This window comes from Gobius niger, assembly GCF_951799975.1.
Source record: "Gobius niger genome assembly, chromosome: 2".
In the NCBI taxonomy this organism is placed as follows: Eukaryota; Metazoa; Chordata; class Actinopteri; order Gobiiformes; family Gobiidae; genus Gobius; species Gobius niger.
In genome coordinates this window covers 20252308-20277440 of record NC_136853.1, presented here as the reverse complement: position 1 = coordinate 20277440, position 25133 = coordinate 20252308, and the positions used below count along the sequence as shown (strand labels likewise).

The 25133-nt window shown below is 41.1% G+C and overlaps 1 protein-coding gene across 1 annotated transcript in view; it reads left to right on the top strand.

Annotated features, from left to right (window-relative positions):
* Positions 1-1838: 1838 nt before the first annotated feature.
* brinp1 (bone morphogenetic protein/retinoic acid inducible neural-specific 1) overlaps positions 1839-25133 on the top strand; it is a 132859-nt gene continuing 109564 nt past the window's right edge. Inside the window, exon 1 of the mRNA XM_079581068.1 lies at positions 1839-2364. The gene's annotated coding sequence lies outside the window, so the exon portion shown is untranslated. The remainder of the gene's footprint in view (positions 2365-25133) is intronic.

Genomic DNA, 25133 nt, shown 5'->3' with positions numbered 1-25133 from the left:
GTCACGCATGTCCAAAGCCTGGCCCGGAGAGTAAGAAGATGTCAAATTTAAATCGTGACCCAGAGCCTATGATGAGTGCACTTATGGAGACTTATTGGAGAATTATTAAAGGCAAAGGAATACCCAGTGTGAGTCTAGTAATATGTCATAGAATACAACACAAAGGAAAACAGCTTGCAATTTCTGAAAATGTTACTCAGCTATACTTTCCCCCTTTTAATTTACAAGTTATAGCGGGTTGGGGAGGTGATTGAGTAAGCAAATATACATGTGTGTGCTATTTGGTCTATCTAACATATATGTTTTATTGTACCCTAAACCTCCTGCGATACATTGCGTTTTCGGCATCAGATTACCTTAGATTTGCAGTTTGTATAATAGATTAGCTTCCAATAAAGTAAACTATAATATATGTAAAAGTATAAGTCCATGATCACATATTGAACTTTTGAGTCACAGTAAAAAGTTACTAAATACTCATCTTTCTCTCTCTTTATTCTGGACGATGTAGAAAGCTGTATGGAATAGAAAAGGGCAGTAATTTTGTAAAGGGCAGTCTTAATGCATTTCTAATTTTAACATTCATGTAAGGCACATGTCAGGGCTTGATGAATGAAGGAGAAGGTGTTTAGTCACTGTCCGAAAGGGAAGGACTATTTTATGCTTCAGATGAGTTGAACTACCTTGGTGAGCAATCGTGCATTTTTATTGTTTTATGTTTTTAAATAAGCTGTGTGAATCCATTTGTTTAGCCTCTAACTGAACCCAGGGCATTTTCTCCTGTTCAGCTTTACCCAACTCTAATAGCATCTCAACTGGAGAGCAACAGTGTAATGCCTCATTTGAAAGCTAAGACCGACAAAAGTGATGGCAACACCCACCCACTGTTACCCTCCGGCCGTAGATACAGGTCACTCAGATACAACAGAGCACTTTTTAAAAACAGGTCTAATCCCTGCAGCCATCAACACACTTCACAAGTCGTCATCAATGTTGTCATAATGTCCAGTATATGTTGTCTGTTTGTAATGTATAGTTGTGTGCGGTGCTCTCCTGCCTGTACTACTGGGAACCAAACTAACTAGCTATTTATTTAACCAGGAAAGTCCCACTGAGATTAAGAGTCTCTTTTTAAGGGGAGTCCTGGCCCCAGAGGGAAACCTATTGTACATGTTTTTAGTGGTAGGGGAAGCGGGACTACCCGGAGTAAACCTACAGAGACACGGGGAGAACATGCAAACTCCACACAGAAAGGCCCCGTCCCCGTACTAACTAACTCACTACCTATTTGACGCCATTGACGCGTTTTTTTGTTGCGTTTTTTTTGTGTGTTCACCACATTTGTGTCACTTTTTTGTCACTTTTTGGGGGGGGCACATTTAGATTTGGGTAATGCCCAACTGGAGAAAATGTGTGCTCGGTTCAGGTGGAGGTTAAGTGGTTAGCTCGAACCAGCCAGCTTAAACTTCAGCACCATGGACAGCGACAGCCTGCCCGCACGTGCTCCCCGTCCCCTTGCATTTGTATTCGGCGCACTTTTATACTTAATATACTTTTTCCAGAGATTGCAATATTATACACCAAGAGTAACTTTTTTTCTTTTTTTATTTCTTTCATTTTTTTTTTATTTTTTTTTTACTCAGCATGTGATTCTAACGCCTTCAAAGACTCTGCAGTCGCCGCCGCTCCCTCAATCCGTCTGGACCCTTTAAGTCCCCGGCGGTGACCACATCCGCGCGTGCAACCTACGGACTGTGTGCACCTATAGAAGCGGAGAAAAGTCACGACACCGCGTTTTATCCTCATCCCACCCTAAGGTTCCCTCGCCTCGCTTCCGCCTCATCTCGCCCCGGACCCACCCCTTTTACTGTCTGTCCACGGACGTCCTCTACAATACGCGACTGTATTCTTTGTACCTCCCCTTTCTCGCCCTCGGTCTGAAACATCCCAGCCTCCACTCACAGATCCGTCCTCTCGCTCCTGCAGGGAGAGAAGAAGAAAAAAAAAGAGAGAAAAGAGTTCAAACAAAACACCTCGGCATAAATCTCCCTAATCATCCTGAGAGGTCCGTTTTCCTCTCTCCCTGCTGACGGACTTCGCTACTTGTTATTCCCCCCCCCCCCCCCCCCCATTTTCTCCTTCTTCTTCTTCTTCTTCTAGAGCGTGCCAATGCCAGAGACCACGCCGATAAAGAGGATTTTTTCCCTCTGAGCATGAAAAGGACTGCCAAACCGTCCGCAATCCAACATCACCGACTGAGCCACCAGCATGAGCACTGGATACATATGCTCCAGCAGAAGTTGTTGGCTCGACAACTAACAAACCTTGGACCGCAGCTACCGGGAAGAGGAGAGTCAGTTTTAGGTAAGACATAAAGACAGGAATAGCACCTTTTATATTTTGGTTGTTTTTGTGCGGGACTAATGTTTTGGTGTTCAGCCACGAGGTAGGAGCACGGGGAAAGGGGGAGACACAATTATGGCGATGTTGTGTGGTCAGCATGTTACAGTGCTGGCCGCTTTTTTTGTCATTTTCGTGGCTAATTCTGTGCCTTCATAATTCACACCGTCCCCTTTACGTGTTCTTTCTCGAGCCGCCACCACCAGCAGCAGCAGCAGCACGCTTTAGCTCGAGTGTCGTCACTCACCTATTAAATGAACACGAACTGTCCTCCAGTGTTATATGACTACTGTAGCTAAACATTATGCAAATGAGTTGTTTTATTGATTATGTGCACTTGGCTGCTGCCTGCGCGTGAGCCGTTCTGAGCCAACGTCTTTGAACGACGATGCAGCAGAGGAGAAGCGGACGTAAAGCACCTTGGAATTAGACCATTAAAACAGAGCGAGGCAAAAAACAAATAAAAAAAATCAAACAAAATAAAAAACAGCATTAGGTTTCATGAAACGTGCGTTGCGCGGGGTATTGGCTGCTTTGAATGCAAACGAAATGACAATAGGCGATACAAATTGAAGTGTTCTGTGAAGCCATGTGTTTTGCAAAACCAGACCAGGACCGGAAAGTATCTTCAGCTTTGACTAAAAGTCATTGTCATCCTATCCCATATAATGACAGAAACAGCTTCCTGTCTTTTTTTTTTTTTTTTTGCTGCTTGTTATGATTCAGTAGCTGTGCGTAATGAATTGCGAGAAAGCCGATAGTCATCTCGCATGTAGCTTATTTGCGCCCATTCTTATGTGTGCGTGCGCGCGCGTGTGTTGGTGTGTGTTGAATATAATTGTGCCGTGACTTGTGCGTGCGCGTATGCGATGCACCTCGGCACGGAGGCAAAGTTACCGTGGCGTGTTCCCTCAACTTGCTCGTATTGCTGTTCTCCGGGCCGACGGTGAGGGGAGCTCATGCTCTTCTACACCAGGTGTCACGGTTTGGCCTAAAGGCGAGATAAGTGTGTGGTACTGATAGCGGCACTATGGAATTAGACAGGCTGCTGCCGTTTGAAGCATTATCTGTATTTGTATTTGTCACTGCATGCCGTCTCTGCATAATGGCTCTGATGTGTGCGGTGTTTAGAGTCTGGAAAACAATATAGATTTGTAAATGTAAAAATTAAACGTCTTTATTATTTAAGTTGAAAAGCACTACAAACAAAAGTTAATCGTGTACAGTAAAAAATATATAAATGTAAACAGCACACAAACCTTTTCAGTGTCCACATATTGTAATTCTAATGAACCATGTACAGCATTAGCATAATCAGGCCGGCAGCACAAATGTCTCCAGAATAATGCCTTATTCAGAATGCCATGTTCAGTCTGGTCTTTTCAATCGCAGAAAGCTCCGGCGACATCATTTTCAGCAGCAGAGAAATACATTGCATGTTTGCCAAAATTCAAATGCCAAGGTTTATGTGACCTGATGTTGCCGATGCTTTCGAGGACTCCCAAGAGTGCCAGTCCTTGGGGTTGTTGGTTTTGCAAATTACTCAAAAATGGTCTGCCAGATGTGACAATACTTCTTCAGCCGAAATAAACACGGCTAAAGAAAGATTAAAATGGAGGAAAAGCTTGTTCTTGCTAGTTCTAAAAGGGTTCCTTTTTTTGTGTCAACGTACACTACCACTAAGAGTTTGGGGTCGCCTAAAATGTCCTTCCCTTCCAATGAGGGTAACATTAAATTAATCAGAAATACAGTAGACATAGTTAACGTTGTGAATGCCTGTTCTAGCTGGAAACGGGTGATTTTTAATGGAATACCTACACAGGTGTGCATGGGTGCATCGCTCCAGTGTTCTAATGGTACAGTGTGTTAGCCGATTAGCAGATTAGAGAAGCTATCGAACTGGCCTGGGTGACCCCAAACCTTTGAGGGTAGTGCACAGTATATACTGTATATTTGTGTTCATAACAACGGGGACAATTTCTTGACGCGTGACAAAGTTGTTCTGATGTGAGTGTTTTGTTTGGTGGGGGATAAGCTGACCTCAACTCAGGACTGTCTGACCTGTGGGCTCTTCTTCTTCAACACTGAAACATGTAGCATACCTGTCCGTGTCGCTTTAGATGAAGGCGTGTTCATTAAGTATTATTAAGCATTAGCAATCATGTTCCGGTTAGGGTAAGGGTTAAGGGTTGGCTATGAATAAGCGTATTATTAACAGCCTATTAGTATGTTAACAGATAAAAGTATAATAAGCAGTGTGTTAAAACTTCACAAGCATATTATTAAAGCTTATTAAGACCTTATTAACACTGAATGAGCACACCTTAATATAAAGCGCTACCTGCCTTTCTTGTCTTAGCAAAAACTCTGCTGTGTAAACTTCAGTATTTCTAATGTGAGGAACACTCCAGTTAGTAGGAATTAGCCACACAGCATGGATTTAATAACCTTGCACTCCAAGGCGGATTGTCGCGTGATCTGAATTTCCAGATCCAAATATATCCAAAGCTGATATGTTTGAGCTCAGATCTACTGGTAGATCAGACCAATCACGTGGCAGTGTTGGCGTGAATGTGTGGGTTTTAAATTTGTCATCAGCAACAAGCACTTTTTCAGACTAATTAACATGGTGGAAACTAAAGAGAACACCAGGTATGCTGCCACGTACTTACAAGCATGAATGACATTTTTTAAAACTAAAGACTTAATTGCTTTTGTTGTTTAGTTACATTTTGAGACTTGGTTATGATTGGTGAAAACAAGGCGACAAATAAAATCTGAACAAAGTCTATGTTTTTGGTGAAGCATTTAAACATCCATCGTGTCTACTTGTTACTCGTATGACTTTCAAGGTTCATTTCATCAGGACTCTTTTACCCTTTACCTAACATCTCTAATCCGAGTGTCTGACTAAATGAACCTTGAAAGGCTTAGTAAACCAGAGCCTTTCCATATTGATTTCGTGCTATTTGCCCTGTAATATCAATCTGGCTTCTGCTGGTTATAGTTTTAATGAATCTTATGTGATGAAATGGTGCAACAGGCAGGAATTACAGTTTATTATATTTTGAAAGAAGCATTTGCGGTCATACCGCCTTTGCTCTGCCCAATCCCGTCAGACCTTAGAAGCTAAGCAGGGAAGGGCCTGGTCGGTACTTGGATGGGAGACCGTTTGGTAACACCAGGAAGCCTAGCGAATGTAGTGAGTGAGTGAGTGGTTGGTGGTGGTCGGAGGGGCCGATGGCGCAGACCGGTTGCCTCGCTTCTGTCAGTCTACCCCAGGGCAGCTGTGGCTACAATAGTAGCTTACCACCACCAAGTATGGAATAAATGAATAATGCAATGTAAAGCGTCTTTGAGTGTCCAGAAAAGCGCTATATAAAACCGATGCATTATTATTATTATTATTATTATCATTATTTGCATATAACATTACAATATTGCATTGAAAATATAAAATATACTTTGAGTTATTTATTTTCCTACATAATCCCATGTGTTTACTTATAGTTTAATGTCTTCAATGAGAATCAGACAAAGTAAATAGTGTTGGAAATAAAGAAATGCCGATACATAGAAAGCGTCTCCAAACTTAATAGTGTAGTGTAAATCAAATAATTAGATTTTTCTTAGTTTGGGTCTTCACCTTTCTAAAAGCTCAGGGCTTTTACTATGTCATTATCTGACGGAGATTTAAAACATTTCAAATGAACCATTCCTTCTCAATTTTCTTTTGGCTGACACTATAGATACAACACTGGTGGAATATAAACAGAACATTTCACAGAGAATTAGAGGCATGTCTAACGGGAGAACAACATCTAATCAAACGTGTTATTTTTCTCTGCCTCCTGTGTTGACTGTAACCTGCTGCTGAGACAAAGGTGATGCCAAATCTGTGACTGTGAAGTTTGCATTGCACATGACTAAGGCTGGGTACTGTTAAACCATGCCAGTGTGGTATCGAGAAAAAAAAAAAAAGGTTTAGGTACTACTGGTATTGAAAAAAAAAAAAAAAAAAGCAGGTACCGAAAGGAAATATAAAATCTTTGTATTCAAGTTTTGATGCTGTTGGTCATCAACATTTAAAAGAGAAAAAAGTGAAACACAAGTTGGAAATATTTTTTATAAATAAATTGGGAAAAACAAGTAGAACAGTTGGGGTAAATATGGGAAAAATTGGCAAAAAATTTGGAAAAATCATAGAAAAAAAAAAAAGACAATTTTGGGCAAAATAAAAAAAAATGGAGGGAAAATTAAATCAAAAAAGCTTAGGGAAAATTTGACTTAGGGAAAATTGGGAAAAAGTAAAAAAAAAATGGGGGAAATGTAGGAAAAAAAATTTGAAATTGAAAAAACATGGTTAAAAAAAAAAATTAAAAATAAAATGATTGTTCTGTTTTATGGTTCTATATGACAAATAATTTTGCATAGAAAAAACAATTGTTCAGGTATTGGTATCGCAGGTATTGTACCCAGCCCTACACATGACGGAGATCGTACCATTAAAACTCGGACATAGCGCTTGAACCGGGGCTACCGTCTCTATTTTGACAAAGATAATACACCGGTAGGACCTGCTCTGGTCTTTCACATATTGTTGCGATGATAATGTTGAAACGACTTAAAGAGTTAACAAAGAGAATCTGCACAGCGTCGCTCCGCTGTTGGTAAAACACTGCTTCAGTAGTGCAGAAGGGGCTCGGGGAGTGTGTATATCTGCTGTTGTGAATCTGCAGCAGCTCCGGGCTGCAGTCGGGCGGAGCCGTCAAGAGAAAGGCAAGCGAGCTGGAACCGCAGATTCAATGCAAGTCGAGCTTATTATTGTCAGGCCTTATTGTCGCCCTAAAAATTATTCATTATCGGTGATGTAGTCAAAAAGTCAATTATCAGCCGTTAATTATCGGCCGCCGATATTAACATGCATCCCGAGTCCATTCCCACAATTTATAGTTTCTTTTTATGGAACTGAAGCTTGATGAAAAAACTGACGCAAAGTTCCATCCCGCCAACCTGACCCCGTGTCGTTAAGCCCTGCCAAGAAGTGAAGTTATGACTTCTTCATAATAAGATAACACCGTGCAATAACGCTGATCATTTATCATCGGAGACATTGGCCAGGCTGGTTTTGGGGAAGGGTATTTTGATTTGCAGTGGCCCTCAACAATCGCAGACTGTGCTCTGGCTGGCTATTACACATAGAACCTTTAACTTAATTTGCTTCACTGCTGCCTCCCCACGCTCCCTGCAGCACTATACAGTAATTTGATCCGCTCCAGTCTCGGAGTTGTGTCTGAGGCATTCTAAACAAAATGGTGCCCCTCTCAGAGCTAAAATATCTCAGGGCTCCAATTTGTATGGAGATGAAGAGCAGCTGTGACCAGACCTTTGTGAATTTTCTTTTTGCAATTGGCCATTTTCTGTGGGGGCTTGCGCTCTCATTTCCATCTCTGTTTTTATTGGCTGTGTTGTATCGTATTAGGAGGTTTAAAGTGGAATCTACTGTTATAGCGGCGTGATATTAGATTATATTTCAAACAAATATAATTCTGATGATCATGCTATACATACAGATCTTGTATGATATTTCAATATTTTTAGTGAGTGTGTTTGGCTGTGTGAGTGAGTAGTTGGTAGTTGGCAGCCTGGTAGACTGACCCCAGAGGCGACTGTGGCTAAATCGTAGCCTTACAAATCACTGCGTATGGCGTGAATGAATAATGGTCATTGTAAGGTTCAGCGCAATATAAACAATGATATATTGTATATAATGTTCATCACTTCAGTTGAAATGACTTCTCTGTGTGGTTAAATGTTGTGTGACTTTAGTGCAATAAAACCCATTGTTCTATGGAGCCCCTGAAATGACCTGACACAGCACTGTACTGCCTATAGATTTTCTTATGCTCTTGACCTTGCCGGTGCATAAAACCCCTCCAGATGTGGCTGTGTGCATTCTGATAAAACACTCTACAATGCAAGACGCATATATTAATTACAATTTACTGCACGATGCCTTCCTGTTAACAGATGCCAATCCTATGTGTCCCAGTTGGCAAACCATTAAATGTTATAGCTGTATGTGACTGGGAGGTACAGTTCTCCCAGCGGTGAAATGTATTCATCCATATTTGAAATCATGAAGTCGCTCATATGTTGCTGCTATGGTAACTATTGTTTCTCATATTAATTTGTGGCTGCAGTAAGCGTTAAGGCGTTGTATTTTCCGTGAGCTTATTGTGGTGTAATCTTATTAAAACCTTTCAGCTATCTATTTAACGTCTACTTTGCACCTTAAGTCATTTATTCTTCAGAACACTTGAGCCTTTTACAAACAGTGCACACGCTTTATCTGAAGCTTTTGTAAACTGCCGTTCCCTTGCTTATGCTACACATATGCCGTATGAACAAACGCAGAGCGTCTGCGGCAGGAGGAGCAGGAGCAGAGGGAGGTGTGGGGGATGACGCTTTAAAAGCGCTGCAGCAACAACTCAAGGCTAACTGAAGAAATTAGCAAAGTTCATAACAGTCATGGTGAAATAAATGCTGATATTTTCACCAAACATCCCCACTCAGTGTTCACCTGAGCTACACGAGAAGTGAAGCGCACACACATGGTGGTCACATGTTTAATACGGAGCTCAGAGACGCCTGGCAGCCTCTGAACACGCATGTTTGTAGAAGGCTTTAGTGAATGGTGTGCGGCAGGTTTGAAGAGATTCAAAGAAAACAAACATGTTTTATTTAATGACCCTTTTCGTTTCCATTATTACTTGACATAACTGTTTTGTTTATTTTATTTTTTTTGCCTAATCTAAAAACTGTATTATATCGATTGTACATGAACATGTGCTCCTGCTGCTCTTCCGGCTATCATATACAATATATTCAGCAATATATTCAGCAGATACACTGCAGACTTTTTCACATGACATAAAATCAATACGATTGCAAGGGGTTGCACTTGGATCATAAGGCAGGCTCATATTAAATTCTGGGTTAACACACTAATGTAAGTACTTTTTTAGGTCACTCGTATGAAAATGGCCCTTCCGGGCTGTAGATGCACGCATTAGGCTGACCAGTATAGTATTAAAAACGGTTTTCTGTAGCAATTCAGCTGGTAATACTGAAACATTACTGCTCTAGAGGGCCTTTTATAGACTTGCGGGGACCCAGGGCAAGAAGGTTTCAAACCCCCATCAAATTCTTAGTTTGATTACACTTTCAACAAGGCAGTTGTTGCTACTTTCCGGCAGAAGATAGTATTGCAAGATGATCATTACCACAATATTAGCAGCACTCTCTCATTTACATAGCAGATTTGGGACCCTAATACTGTAACACGGGCAATTAAATGGTAAATTTGGTGCAACATGCCCACAAATAGCCATATGCTTTTTCCAGCTTGTACTCACTATAGCACCTGTCTTGTTAAATGACCCTCATATCTTAAAAAGAGTGCAAAAAAAATGTTGCCCAATTTAGTCCCATTTTAGCTGTGTTTTGGCAGTGATTCAGTATTAATAGTATTTTTTTTTGTTAAAATTAGGGGAACACTGTGTTGAACTGGTTTAGTAAAACGTTGCAATATTCACTACCAAATATCACAATTGTGTCCCCCTATTGTGCAGCCCTACTAACTAAATAGATGTACGTTTGCAACATAGCACCGTCCTAAATAACAAATGATAATGATGCTTGTGATCTCCCCCTTAGCTGTATTTTGATTTGGTCTCAGTCCACTGCTCCTCTGCAACCATATCTGGAGGATACCCCCTGGCAGTTCAGTGTCGAGTGTCTGGATCAGCACCAACCAGCTGGCCCATCCCCACAGCTGTTGCCTGCCTCTGCCCCTTAGACGTGCGCCGCTCGCCGCTCTTTAGAAGCCCATTTGAGCTTCTTATGCTTACCCCACATGTAGAAATGGAGCTTACAAAATAGCCTCCTGATTCTTCGCCGTCAATTTGTGCCATTGTGCTCTGCCCTCTGCTGCCTTATAGAGCTGAGAGGACCAAAAACGGAGGCCATTGGAGGGTGAGCAAAAGCTCCAAGTCAGTCAATTGGCCCTGAATTGGCTGAACTTAAGTGCTATATCAGCAGTGGGGGGAAAAATTGGCTGGCGTGGTCAACTTTTCTCCCTCCATTGCTTCACTTTACTCACGTTGACATCCAGGCCAGGTGTATAGGGAAGACAGGCAGTGTGCCGAATTTATCACTAATTATGGTGTGCTATTTCCTCTGTCCATCTATTTCTTACCTTTGGGAAACACCAAAGCCCATTGTTTAATCTTGACACCTGGTGATCATGTACCATAAGGAACCTATTAGAGACGCGGGAACAATTGGCACTGCCCTGATCCAGTTTTAAGGGATTCAGGGTGACAGGCGCCGTGCGAGTGGGCGATACACCTGGGAGGAAAGAAAGGGGAAAGGGGCTGACAAGAGATGGGGGTTGAGGAAGTGAGGACAATTATGGAGCTAGTGTTGGAAAATCCACTGTGGTTTGCCAATGGGAGCGGGGTTAAAGGCAGCTTTTCGGTGGAGAGTGTCAAAATGTGTTCATTGGATTTAATACAGCGCTGGGTTAAAGGAGTTCATTAGAGCTATGAACAAATGAACAGTTCCTTATTCTTTTTCTGCTCAAGTGTTCATGTTTTATTGTATTATATAAATCATTGGGTCGTCATTTGTGCAATGAGCTTTTAGCAGCATCAGCATCAACGCTAGAGCAGTGATTTTGGTATTTACTTTCTTCAAATTAGTTACGTACGGAGTTATATAGTTCGTTTTTTGTTTTTGTACTTTCCATGGCTCTTTCTGGATCACAGACTTTCTCAACACTGTGTATAGATTTTCTCAGATGAACCCACAACTTGCTGCAATAATGTGAAATACACTCGTAAGCAAAAGAAGGCCTTTATGCTTCACGCTATGGTGTTGCTTTTGCTTCACACAAACAGAAAGACAAGACTGCACAAGGTTATTGCAATAGTACATGAATGATATTGCAGTAACGTAGACGACTACAGTGACAGGTGGGACTTAGGGAAAGAGAGTCTTATTTGTATTGCGCTTAGACACATTTTTGAAATACGTGCTCGGTCACAGTTGTGGCGATTGGCGCAAACAACAGAGAACGGCCGCAGGTTGGGATAAACATCTGTCAAACATCATTGTAATTGAACCAGAACTAGAAATATTTGTGGGACAGGGGAATCAATATTGGCTCATGCTGTTTGGCCGTACCACCTCTGTAGAACAGACGTAACATTGATATCACGATAAATAAAAAGGTTAATCACAGTGCATTCGCTAATGCTAACACGGCTAGTGCTAACGTCCACAGCAGCTTATGCACTCACTGAGGAGGCTCGGCTAAAGCATAGTTATTGCTATGAAGACATACTGTTGCAGTGCTTCCTTGTCATGTGTAATCAAGTCCATCCTTTAGTAAGTATGTTTTCCGGATGCAAATTAATACCAAAGAACTGGGAAGGCCTTAACGGCAATAGGACCTACATTGTTTATCACAGTGAGAGTTGTAATATTGCATCTGCTGCCACTGCTGTGGGGTTTCAAGTGCAGTGGCGGGCTGTCAGGGCAAGCAGGGCCTTCACTGCTAGCCCTGGTCAAATGAAGAACACAAGTGTAAATGTCGTTATAATATTAATATTATATTAAAGTTGAGACCATTTAGACCAATAGTCTTAACTTATAAAGCACTTTTCTACCTTTATTAGGCCCAAAGCGCTTTACAGCAAGGAAGCAGTCACCCATTCACTCTCTCATTCAAACACCAATGTACGCAGATGTTGGAGGCAAGTGTCTTGCCCAATGACACTACGACAGTGTGCACCTGGTGGCGCTGGAATATGACATTCAGATCATGAGACGACCCGCTCTTACACCTGCTCCACTTTCGCTCTAATAGTATGTTTGAGTTGTAATGTATTTGTATAATATACAGCTGAGTTGTTTATATATGAGGTGTAACTGTAATTTCCCTCTCAAAAAGGGCCTCTGGTGAACTGCTCCTCCTTTGGGCCCGCTCTACAGAGCTGCCCCTGTGTTGTCCGGCCGCACATATGATAGACAGCTGGTGTGAGCTGCGTGACTGACAGAATTATCAGCCAATCAAAGTTGGACATACAATTACAGGGCGTCCCCCAGGTCCTGCTGGGTCTCAGCGGCCCCTTGTTTGTTTTCCTCACCTGGGAAAATCGCTAATGTAACCACACATGGGCATGAAGTTCCAATCAGACGTGCAGGATCAACTAACCAGATAAACAAATATTCTTCTTGTGAAATGTTCTAGTGAGGCAAAATTAAGTGGATTTATTAATCACGGATATTTGGCGCCCCTTCCTCATGAAGAGCTTCAATAGCAAAGCAGCGGGAACGACAGCGGGACACAGGCGCTTGGCCCCGGATAGGGGAAGGGTTTCCCCGTGCCAGCTGCTGGGTAACGGGCAGGGAACAGGTACCAGACTACGAGCGCTAAAAAAGCATCCCACATGGCACCAAACTGTAGGTCTAGTATCTTTATATTTACTTTGGATTTTTCGTTTGGGTTGATCTCTCTCCCTCTGTCAACAAAACATCTCATAAAAACAGCCGCTGGTTTCCACGTTATAATGTGCTCGTCTCCGCCTGTCGTGTGTATGTCAGGAGTGCCAGAGGCACTACTGCACCTTTCTATTGTGGATCAATTTATTTTTTATAAATATATAATAAATACAACTGTATATTCATACACTGTTAAAATGCTGGGAAATACTTCATGTTTATGTCCCAACAATCTCTATTGTTTATTATTTACACCTTGAGTCAATGTTGACCAAGCATGTTTTTTCAGAATTGTGGTTGTTGATACATATTGATATTGAATTGTTCCTTTGCAGTTTCCATCTGATCAGAGCATTCTTTTTGAGTAGAAAGTGATACTAATTTTCCAAGCTGGTTTAATTTCGAGACTCTTCAGCCAGTGACACAGTTGTTACCTACGATCAACACAAAAGAGGCATTGGCACAAATTCATTAATAGAGTCTCTTGATGTGAATAATTTGTTTTCTCAGCAGTCTCTGTGCCAACCTGGCAACCCACACTGTTCACAGCCCGATCCAAATTGCAGAATAAAATGGACTCTTCATGCACCAAGACTTTTTCATTTTTCATTATACTCCTATTACTGCAATATTTGATCCTGGGATTTGAGTAAGTAGTTAATTGTTTAGACAGATCAGCCCACCGTAGACCTATTTGTAAAAGCTGAAATGCCGTTTTAGCACAAAAGCCTGCAGAAGCTTACAGGGAGCAGACGGGGAGATGATTTGTGTTTCCGTCAGATTTGTGTTTGAATGAAAATGCTGACATCGCGCTGCCTGGAATAAGAGGCACAGCACACTTCACAAATACAGAGGCATCTCATGTATGATTTAATCAGGCCCTATGTATAGTGACTCGCCCCACACTGTTTGTTATGGATAATTCCAAATGAATAATACATGATGCTTTATAAAACATGTTGCGTGCCCACTGACAGTACTGTGTCATCCAGAACATGGCGCCTGCTATGCATTTAAGCTACACATTTTTATCACTCATTACTAGAGGCCGACCGATGTGGGTTTCTAGTAAGGCCGATGCCGATATATGCATGAAATGTGACAACAGGGGCCATTTTATCAGGGGCATAAAGCTGATTTATTAAAAACATTCCTGTCCTGGTTTGAAAAAGTGAATGGTCCTCTTTTCTCCAGTGTGACATCAATATAGTCTTAATTTTTTCTTGCAAAAGAGATATTCATCAATTATTTCAATCAATAAAAAGGTTTTAGGTTGCACTAATGTTTTCAACTTACACAAGTAAGTGATCTGATGATATTTTATTAGATCAGTTATTTCATAACACTTGGCCACTGCAGCAGTGGTTTTAGTTTATTTCTTTACCTGATCCAATCCTAGTTTCTGTCCCAGTCTTGCTTAGTTGATGCTAGCATTAGCATCCTGCCGCTAGCTTTAGCATACTGATGCTAACCGCAGCATTTTGCGCGGCGATCCAAAATACAATTGCAGAGGTTAAAATTGACTCAGTAGCTGAATTCTCCAGGTTCTGATCGTCAAAATGAGCTGCAGCATGTCCGTATTCACTGAGGTTTAGTCGGTAAAACTTGTGTTTAACAGGCTTTTTTCTGACCGATTATCATTGTGATATTTCTCAGTCCCCTTGAGGCCTAGGAGAGTGTTGTTGAGCTCATATTAAAGCTCTGACTGAGCTCTTCCCAGAGCAAAAACGGGATAGCCGATATCGAAAACTTCCCAGGCTGTTCTCATGACCTCTGTGGGCCTGCTAAGCATCAAGAGTAATTTTACCACTTGTACTATTCATGAGAACAATTTGATTTCTCCTTTTTAAACTTACTTTTTAAACTTACTTTATTATCACGTTTGTAAATATGCTTAAGAATATGCTTTATTACTCCAGAAACTTGAGACACATGTTTGTACTATATTGGATCCACACAGGATTCTATTGACACTGATACTGATTAGTGCTTCAGAGGACACATGCTGACACATTTCCCCGCAGTGCACACACATACGGTCGGGAGCCCCTCACATGCTCCGGCCTGCTCCCCAAGACTCGGATGGCGCCCAGTAGATAGCGCCAGTGTTGCTTGGTTTTAATGATGGAGAGTGCGATCCAGCTGGAGTTTACCGTGAGCTCCATCCCCTCTGGTGTTGTGCATGCTCAGCACACCTACATGACACCAATGTAGGGCACCTAAGAGGCAACGTAGCATATTCAAGTAACACCAGCAAGCAGAAAAAGTACAATTGGACAAGACCCAGGCCACATAGCACTTTTCCACAAGCAAAGGAAGAAGGATCAAACAATTAACTGAAGCTTTACAGTCGATTCATTGATTATGAGCTAGCTGTGAAGAAAGAGGACTATACATTTTCTAAAATATACGTCTAAAGCCAAGTTTGTTGTATCTTGAAACTGTGATTTGTCGTAAAGTTCTTGGTTTGAGTTCCTAAAGCGTTGTCTTGATATATATACAAAAAAAAGACTGTGGAATTGAAGAATACAACTGTTTTTAAAGTTGTACATCCACGAGACCAAGTGCAGCAGGTGAAGGTGTAAGCCTTGTGGCCATCGCCCCTGAGCTACATCTCTAGAAACTGCCAGCTTAGTGGAAGAGCAAGAATAGGACGACAGTGAAAAAAAAAAAAAAAATCCAACAGCAAAAGGTCGAGAGCAGTCTATTTCCATTCCTAACATGGCCAATGGGTACAAGTGTTGGTATAACCCATATCAAGGGCATGTTTCTGGCTAACAATAACCTTCCTGGAAGAGGAGATGAAATATGGCCCCAAAAGAAAGAGCTTCCTTCAGCAGAAATCCAAAATCCTTTTAGTCATATCAGTCCTGAAAGTGTCTGCTCAGGATGCCTTTGCACTCAAACGTATATTTGCTGTGGGGATGAGTGCATGTGGGAATAGATAAAGGACACCTGCTCAATGTGGAGTTTCTTTTTCTGTAGGTCCCCTTGCAGAGTTCTTTCTGTAGGATATTTCTGCATGTTGTGATTTATCTACAGGCTGTGGGAAACAAGGAGCCTGGCGAGAGTTGATTAGTGCAATAGTTCAAGGAAACCTGTTCCCAATAGGTTTGTCTAAACATTTTGATATGGTTAGTTTAGCATAACATGGTTGTTCATGGACAGTGTGAATCTACATGTGTGTGGGTTTACATAATAGAAGTTGTTATATATGCCCTGAGTAAGGCAAGGTTAATAACGTTTCACTCCTGTCAATGGTCATTGATCCTATTTATATAGGGCTTTTCTACATACATCAGGCACTCAAAGGGCTTTACATCAAGGAACCACTCACCCATTCACACACACATTTGTACACCAGAGTCATACACTTGTGTACAAGGATCCCTGACTTACACACTGAAAATAAGTCTATAGATCTGTCAGTGACGTCATTTACATTTAACTAAAAACAAGCAACCACAGACCTATTGCAAAAGGAATATATCAACCACAAATTAACTTTATTTATAATAATAATAAAACATTAAATCATTAAGTATTTTATTTGTGTGACAGTGTTTGGTCCAAGTGCTTAACGCTGTAGTGCTGCCCCTGCTGTCCTGACTGAATTCTTCATCATTACTTTTTTCACTTTGAAAACAGTGAAGCCCTGCTGCCTCATTAATATGCATGACGTCGCTCATTAATATGCATGACACAATTAAAAGTATATCAACATCGGAATAAATAGTATTGGTATTGTAAAGTTCCATAAAATATCATGATATATCGGAAAATCGATATATTGTCACACTCCTAGAGGCAAAGTGGGTGAAGTGTCTTGCCCAAGCACACGACAACAACTTTGAACTGCCGACTCTCCGGTCACGACCCGCTCTCTGCTCTACCTGCCTGGTAGAGAAACTGATAGCACCAGTACAATGTTTGATATCCATGCAAAGTACTGGCACAGGGCGTACAGTGCAGTTTAGTGTTGCTTTTGCTTAATCTGCAAGGAATTGAGATGGGAGCAGCCTTTTTTTTCCTATTTCCGCCATCTGCTCCATGTCTCTGCAGATTTTGCTGATTTATGGAAGCCACTGCCTGTGCCTGTTCCACTGCTTTCCCTTTCATTCTACATATTTATAGCTCTGAATTAGAAACAATAGGAAGCACTGAGCACCTTCTTAACTCCCCTCTCCTTTTGTGCCTCTAAAACAAGGCGGCCGGTCTGATAAGGAAGCTCTCACATCAAGTTCCTGCAGTTACCCATTCATCATAGTGCACAATTTGAAAAGTGTATAAACAGAACACTGTTGGGGGAGAAATTAGGGAAGTAAGTGCAGGTTTGGGGAGGTGCAGGTCGCTCAGAGCACAACGCAAACTTGAATAATAAAATATAATGAAAATCCATGTCCTGTAAGAGGTTAAAATTACGTTATGAAAGCTATGTATGAGGGTGCAACACAAACTTCTATCTATATTTAGAGTGATTCATTGCACATCTAGAGTACAGCACACTGACACCAGTGTAAAATGGATCTTCTCAAGTCTGTGTATAGGTCCAACCGTACCTGGGAAAATCCAGGCATAGTATTACATCAGTGTGCAGAGAGCAACAGAGAGCCAAAAATGAACAAAAATAACACGCTGCAGCTGGACAAAAGCGCTTTCAACATAATGCCAAAGAGGACAGCAGTTGTTGTTATGTCTCTGTCAAGAGCTCCACCCCTACACAAAAAAGAATAAAATAAATAAAATGTGAAAACGATTTGTCACAGAAAGGTTATAGAAGCTGCATGAAAAAAAAAAAAAAAGTATCGGCGAAATATTTTCCATTCCGTCCAGCTTCCTTTCACTGAACAAGCTGTAAGCACTGCTGGTGGGAGGTATTTGGGCTAAACACATTGTTCGATTTACACTACATCCCTGATAATAATCCACCAGCAGAGTTAATGACATACTTTTTTTTGTTGCTCCTTCCTCTGTCCCGAGGATCTACAAATTAAGCTCTGTCTGAGAAGGACATGCACCGTATATCTCCCAAAAAGGCAGCGCTACTGAATTCCAGCTGCTCATACAGTTGCTGCGCAACCACACCTCAGCCTGCTCAATGGCATACCATTTGTATAAAATATTACACAAGCAATTATGCTACATTGGAGGGATACTCTATTTCTCAATTCTACAAGTAATTATGGAAAAGGAAAGATAAAACAGCATAGGTAAGCTCCAATGGACATTTACCCAAATCTAAAAGCTTCATGAAAAAAGTGGCAAAAGAGCGACAAAAACGTGCCGGACAAGCAACAATATCACTATAAAAACCTACACGCAGGGCTGGACGACAAAGCATGAAGTAGAATAGATTGAACTGAGCTTATTTGAAACTTCTGTGGACTAAGACGGGAATAAGACCGAAAAGAAATTGATTGAGACTCTTGACTAAAACTAAATGATTCCTACGTTAAAACAATACAATTAAGAACTCAAATTAAGGCGCTATATTATGTGTGATGCAGGTGTTGCTGCAAACTGCAGGCGATTTATTTTTACAGCAAACTCTTAAATTAGTAAATCAGAATTATAGCTAAGTCTCTTTATAGGTATGAGCTTATTAAACATAAATGAACTTGAGTTGAATGTATGTGTGTATATGTGTATACATGTGTACGTGCATGTGCGCGCAAATGGGTATACATTTGTGTATGTATTTGTATGTGTATATGTGCTTATGTGTTGTGGATGCATGTATGTATATGTGTGTATATATACATGTGTATGTATATATGTATATGTTTATAGGTGTGTAAGTATGTATGTTTGTATATATGTAGCCCTGCTTGCAGCCCTGCTTGTTACAGAGGAACGCTGTTATGTTTATAGGGTGTGTAGATGGACTATATATTTATTTACTTTTATGATTTAGGATTTATTATTATTGTTATGATTTTGTTAGTTAAAACGCACAAACCCATGAAATGCAAAAAAAACTACAAAAACTACAAAAACGTGATGACAACAAAAATGCCTCAAAAAGGCAATGAAAAACTGATGAAAACAAGACAAAAAAGAGTCAAAAAAGGAATGAAAACAAAACAAAAACACGACAAGAACTCTATGAAAACACATCCAAAAAATAAATACAAAAGTCATCAAAAATGTGATAAAGATGTGGTGAAAACGTGACAAAAAAGCTATGCAGGTCTTAGCTTTCAAATGAGCTGTTACACTGGGCAAGAAGCTTTTCGATTTGGGTAAAGCCAAACAAAACACTTGATTAAAGTGGGGGGTAAGAGGTGAAGTGATCCACACATTTCTTCAGGGTTCACAGTTCAACTTTATGATCATGAAATGTGTGATACAATAAAACAATGACGCTCACTTGTGCTTGAACGTCGACACTCACAGACTTTTTGGTACAACACAGACAGTTTGTAATCTACAGTAGTGTTAAAAGTTAGACGCCCACGGGAGATCTGGGTGAACGGGCTGTCCTGGATGCATTTAAAACCCATCAACCTAGAAATTCTCTTCACACCTTCCCCTGACCGGGAGTCTTTAAGGGCAGACAGTGGATAACATCACTTGACATTTACATGCATGAGCAATGAGAGAGTGTGCGGTGAACAGTGTCATTTACATGCACCCAGCGCCTCACTCTTGTCAAGGGCTCCTGCGGGTGCATTTTCAGTGTGGCCACCTCCTCGGGGAGTCGAACCCCCCGCCCCGCTCTTTCTGATCTCTGATTTGTCTCACTGTACAGCGAGGAGCCAGGGGTAAATCATCCAGAATCTGCTGTGGATGAAGCCTTTCATGGTCTTTTATTTATTTAATTCCTATCTTGCCAGTCCAGTGCCTTCAGGGAAATAAAGTGGCATATTCAAAAACAAAGGTTGCGCCCAGCGAGGTAAATCGAAGGGAAGCAGTCGGTGGTTTCTCATCAATAAAACCACAGAGTAATTAGAGAAAGCACTTGAAAGCCAATTTGCAAGCTGACAAATGATCAATCTTCATCTGTAATGCAGCCACGGTAGCATACAGCTGCAGTGGTGGATGTGGTGGTGACAAATGGCTCTCCAGTGCTAGCTAACACGCTTTTTTTTTCCTTCCCCTCAGCAAAATGCTTAGTTGCAGCAGGTGAAGGGAGAGAGGATCCTTTTATGTCATATCAGCTTAAACCACTTTAACTTTCTTTTGATCATTTGGTAAGTGTATTAAGGGGTGCTTGTTAACTTTATAAAGTATAAGGTATTAATTAATCCCAATCCTAATCCGTAACCCTGAAAAGCCAATGCTTGTTAATACCTTACCTAATACTTACTGAGCACCCCTTAATATAAAGTGATACCGGTGATTATTGTGACAACATATGTCCAACAACATGCAGTTAACTTTGCTTAATTGTTAGGCTTTATTAAGAAGGGATTTTTGTTATTGTTCAACCATTACCATTGCTAAAAAAAACAAATAAAAATGTTTTACTGTTACCAAAACCATAACCTTCATGCTTGGATCAAGTGGAAATCAAGAAAGTAGTTTAAATTATTATATATTATTATTATATTAAATTATTGTAGATTAAAGTGATAGGCTGTAAGTTTACATGTTTTTCAAATTTAATAGATATACATCTTAAAGCAGTACTAAGTAACTTGTTTACCTTAATAAATCCTTTCCGTAGTCCCTCTGGGGGTAATACAAGTGCTAATGGGATGATTGGGGGGTCTTTCATATCCCCCTGGTGTCTCTGGCTTGAAAACCACAACCAAAACCACACCCCTCGATGCCTCAGGGTCGGAGGCGCAAGACACACTAATGGAATCACGAAGAAGTAGCTAACAGGCTAACGGGCAAAGCTAACTGTGGGCTAGTGCTCACAAGTGTGAGTGAAAAAAATGATCTTCATTGTGTAATTGGATTCACAATATCCCTCTCTCCCTTTGTCTTTTCTGTCAGTGTAGTATTTACTCTCACGGACAATTAATGAGGAAAAAAACGCTACAACACCTGCAGTGCCGCGTATGGCCTCTAGGGGCATGAGTTACTTAGTTCTGCTTTAAGTCTAAAGATGTTTCCTAAAGTCCCTCCCTTTTCTAATCAGAATCCCTGGTGCTATAACTTTGGTCAATGAGACAAGCTTTCCTATTAACCAGCCTGTCAATCACATGCACAGGAAATGAGGAGGGGGAGGAAGCTTTACTTTTTACTTTTAGATTTCACACTCTCTCCTTATTTTGCAAACTTACTATCACTTTGCCACATACTACCAGTATCCATGAGGTATCACTTTCACCTTTTGTTCAACATCTTACCTTGAATATGTAAAGAGCACAAGGCAAGAAAAAAAAAAAAAAATCCAAACCCTGACAATAATAATTTAGTTGCAGTGTCTTTGTATTTTCCCCGTTGCCAAATGCTTTATGAAAATCCAGTCTAAATCTAATTACTCTCATGTGAGCATCATCTATCAGAGTCACACGCTTGGTTGCGTCTGTGTACCTGGAGCCTGCTTCACGTGCCACTCCACCTTCTCTGAAAGCTTATTAATTACTTTGCTTCATGGCAGAGACAGTCATCTCGAAGAAACCATCTCATAAACCGCCCCCGTTGCTGCCTCTGCTGTGCAAACGGGCAGCTATCAAATCTGTACAGCTCCAAAAGACAGAGCCACCCCGCCACCCTCCTGCATCGATCCCCCTTTCTCCCACAGTGGATTCTGGACACAATAATTCAGCCGCCAGGTAAATTGGAATAACTCTGACCATTAGTGAATTAGTTTGCTCTTTAAAATAAGCCATTGATCCCCAGGCTGAAGCTGATTGGTTGCTGACCAACCAGAGAATTTAATTATCAGGGCGAGTGTTGCTTGCTCAGCCATGTTTTCTTGAAGGTCAGGGTGCCGCGTCGAGCTCTTTAAAACTAAAAGACAAGGCTTATAGGCGTGAGAGGAAAATAATCCAGCAGAAATTAAGGCACCCGACACCGTCCTCCAGTTTCTCTGTTTTTTCATTGGGATTGCAAGTGGCAGAGTATTACCTTGCCACCTCAGTGCAAAGCAGAGCAATATTCATTTTCACTTTTCTCATGCCCAAGTGTGAAGTTTTCCATGCGGCTGTCTAACTGCGGTGTGCATAGCCGGGAGGTCAGAAATGTTACAAATGAATCAGGGAAATAGTAAGTCAATGCTGGGACCGATATACAATATTAATACATAGATTTTCACAGATACTACAGTATGTACATATTTTCCAGACTATGCTAATTCACAGGCCACTGAATAGAAAATTGCGCACCATAATTTCAATGCAGTTTTTGAATAACTTTTCTCAGCATAGGTGTGGTTACAAGGTGTCTGTCTATGAATACAATTTTCAGAATCCCACAGAGACTTAAGTTTGCATCTCATGTGAAACTTGCCCAGACATGGCCTTACATGGCATTGTTCAGAAGAGTTTCAAGGAACAGTGTGTACCTTTATGGGTTTGCAAACACAAAGAGCTGTGAAATTATTCAAGGCTGCAGACCGGGGAGATTCTGTAACACAGAAAGGGATACTCTGGCAGACAATAGTTATAAAGAACTAGTTGTACATGTTAGGTCTTTGGTGCAGTCACAAAATGTTTATCGTTTGGTCTCTTGATTTGTTGATTTTGGATTTGTTTAAATGATGTGAGACTGGACACACAGGCACATTATATGTATGTAGGGCTGTTTAATGCAGGTTTATTTGTAGAGCACAAATCTGCTTCACAGTTACGTACAATTACAAGTTCGATTCCCACCTGGACGGGGCCTTTCCATGTGGAGTTTGCATGTTCTCCCCATGTCTGCGTAGGTTAGTGATAAAAACATGTGCAATAGGTTAATCCTCCAGCCAGGTGACCAGCAGCCTGGCTCCACATCACGGAGATGGTTCCCCCAGCGCCAGCCCATGCTGGCAGCTCACTGCTCCTACAGGTCGCCCAGCAACACTGAGGATGGGTCAAATGCAGAGAACACATTTCTCTACAGAGATGAATAAAGTATAACTTAACTTGAAATTAAAAGCGAAGACTGTAGGTGTGCACACCTAAAAAGAACTGTTTTCAGCCTGGATTTGGATTGTCAGAGTTGAGAACTGTCTCACATATTTTTGAAGTCTGTTCCAGATTTTAGCTGCATAAAACTGAAAGGCAGCCTCACTGTGTTTAATCCTGACTCCAGGCACCAGCAGGAGACCCCTCCCTGAGGTTCTCAGAGCCCAAGATTATGCCTGACTTCTGTCTGAGGATGTCCTATTTGGCTCTAACAGGTCAGACAAGAGACTTGTACACAGGCAGAGCTGTTTTAAAGACTATTCTCTGAGCGACCAGAAGAAACCTGAGCACTGGACAATATGGTCGTATTTTCTTGTTCTAGTCAGGACTGGAGCCGCATGTGTTCTGAATATATTGCAGCTGTCTGACAGATCGTTTAGAGAGGCCGGTGAGCAGACCGTTGCAGTAGTTTAACCTGCTGGAGACAAATGCATGGATTAGTCTGGTTACCTTTGATTTTGGAAATGTTTTGTAAAAGCTGCCCATGTTATTGATTTAACCACAAAAAAGATTATGTTTGAGTCTCGTCTTCCATACGCATGGGAATAATAGGGATGGTGAGACTGATTGTTCAGTTATAAATATTGTTTTTATTTTTTTTATTTCATTTTATCTGAATTCATAAACACAATCTCATTTACTGGCCCAATGTGACCCTGTGATAGACTGAATCCTTACACAGTCGTTATGGAAATGGCATATATGAGCTCTTACTCTCTGGGGAGTACCTGTCTCCAGGCGAGCGCCTTCATTCCACTCTGATCTCATCCCTCCCTGGATTTTGGAATACAAATAAGGCGAACAAGACTCCCCATTCTTATATACTTTATAGAATGAAGCGGGACACTTAGGAACCCACACGGGGCAGAGGAATTGATTGGCCGAGCGAGTGACGGGACCAGAATGGAGATTGAATTTCCTTGAATGAACCAGAATGAAGGAGGAGTTGTAGCATGAATAAGGCTGTTTAAAGCAGGCCACAGGATACAAGCCTCCCTTGTCTTGTCTCTGGTTTCCTGAGGCAGACATCCTCCTCTTTTAACCATGCGCATTCAAGGATAGATGCAAGCCACTGCGTCTCTGCCCCCTCACTGTCGCTAATGTATGCAGCGGATTAAATGTGTTGTTCATTTCATGATGTTTATAATGTTTCTTGGGTTCATAAGATCATGGCCATCGAATAAACATGTAGTGTATGGATGCATCAATTGGAGTATGGTTATTATGTTGAATTGTACGTCATTTGTTTTAAAGTAATTGAACCTATGGCACTTTCTCAGTCAGATGTAATGCTTTTTTACCATCTCATTTGCTCATATAATGTTTCAAATGACCTGAACATCTGACCAGACAAAGCTCCTGCAATCCCAGGGAACCAACGCTCTCCGGATTGCTGCTTGAGAACTGATTTGTCTTTCTCTTTTTTTATATAATAAATAATAATAATAATATAATAAATATTTTTTTTTGGAGGGGGGAGATATTTTTGATTTGTTTTACTTGGTTATACAACAGAAACTAGTGGTTCTAAACTGCTGCGTTGGGTCACATGCAGAACCAAATTTAAATCGTATCTGCAAAAGCGCTGCACATATATAATACAGTATCAGTGCAGCCATGCAAAATACTAAAAATAACTTTATTATTAGGGGATATTAAGGCAGGGTAGGACTATACCTGTGCCACAGTTTGAGAACCACAGAGAGGCTCGTTGCTGTCTTTTTATAGTAATATCAAAATTGGCTTTGCTGTGCAGACCCGGTGTCGCTCTGGGGCCAGTCAGGTGCTTGTTGGGAAAACGAGCCTCATCCAGTAGTTAAACTGTCCCTGAGCTAACCTGCCAAATGCTCTGGCTCTCCTTGTAATGCCATTGAACTCTCTTTGTTCAGTGGGCAGCGGTCCTCCAGGACCTTACCCACAATTATAATCCAAACGTGTTATCTCCTTTAAAGCTAATTTCACTTCACAGCCTCTGTGGCTTATTTACCCTGATGCACACTTTCCCTTGAATCAGCAGTTCTCACATGTGGTTTATTTTCAGGAGGAACTTCTTTTTTTTTTTTGTCTCTCCTTGCTGCAGATACCAAATTTAAACTGAGC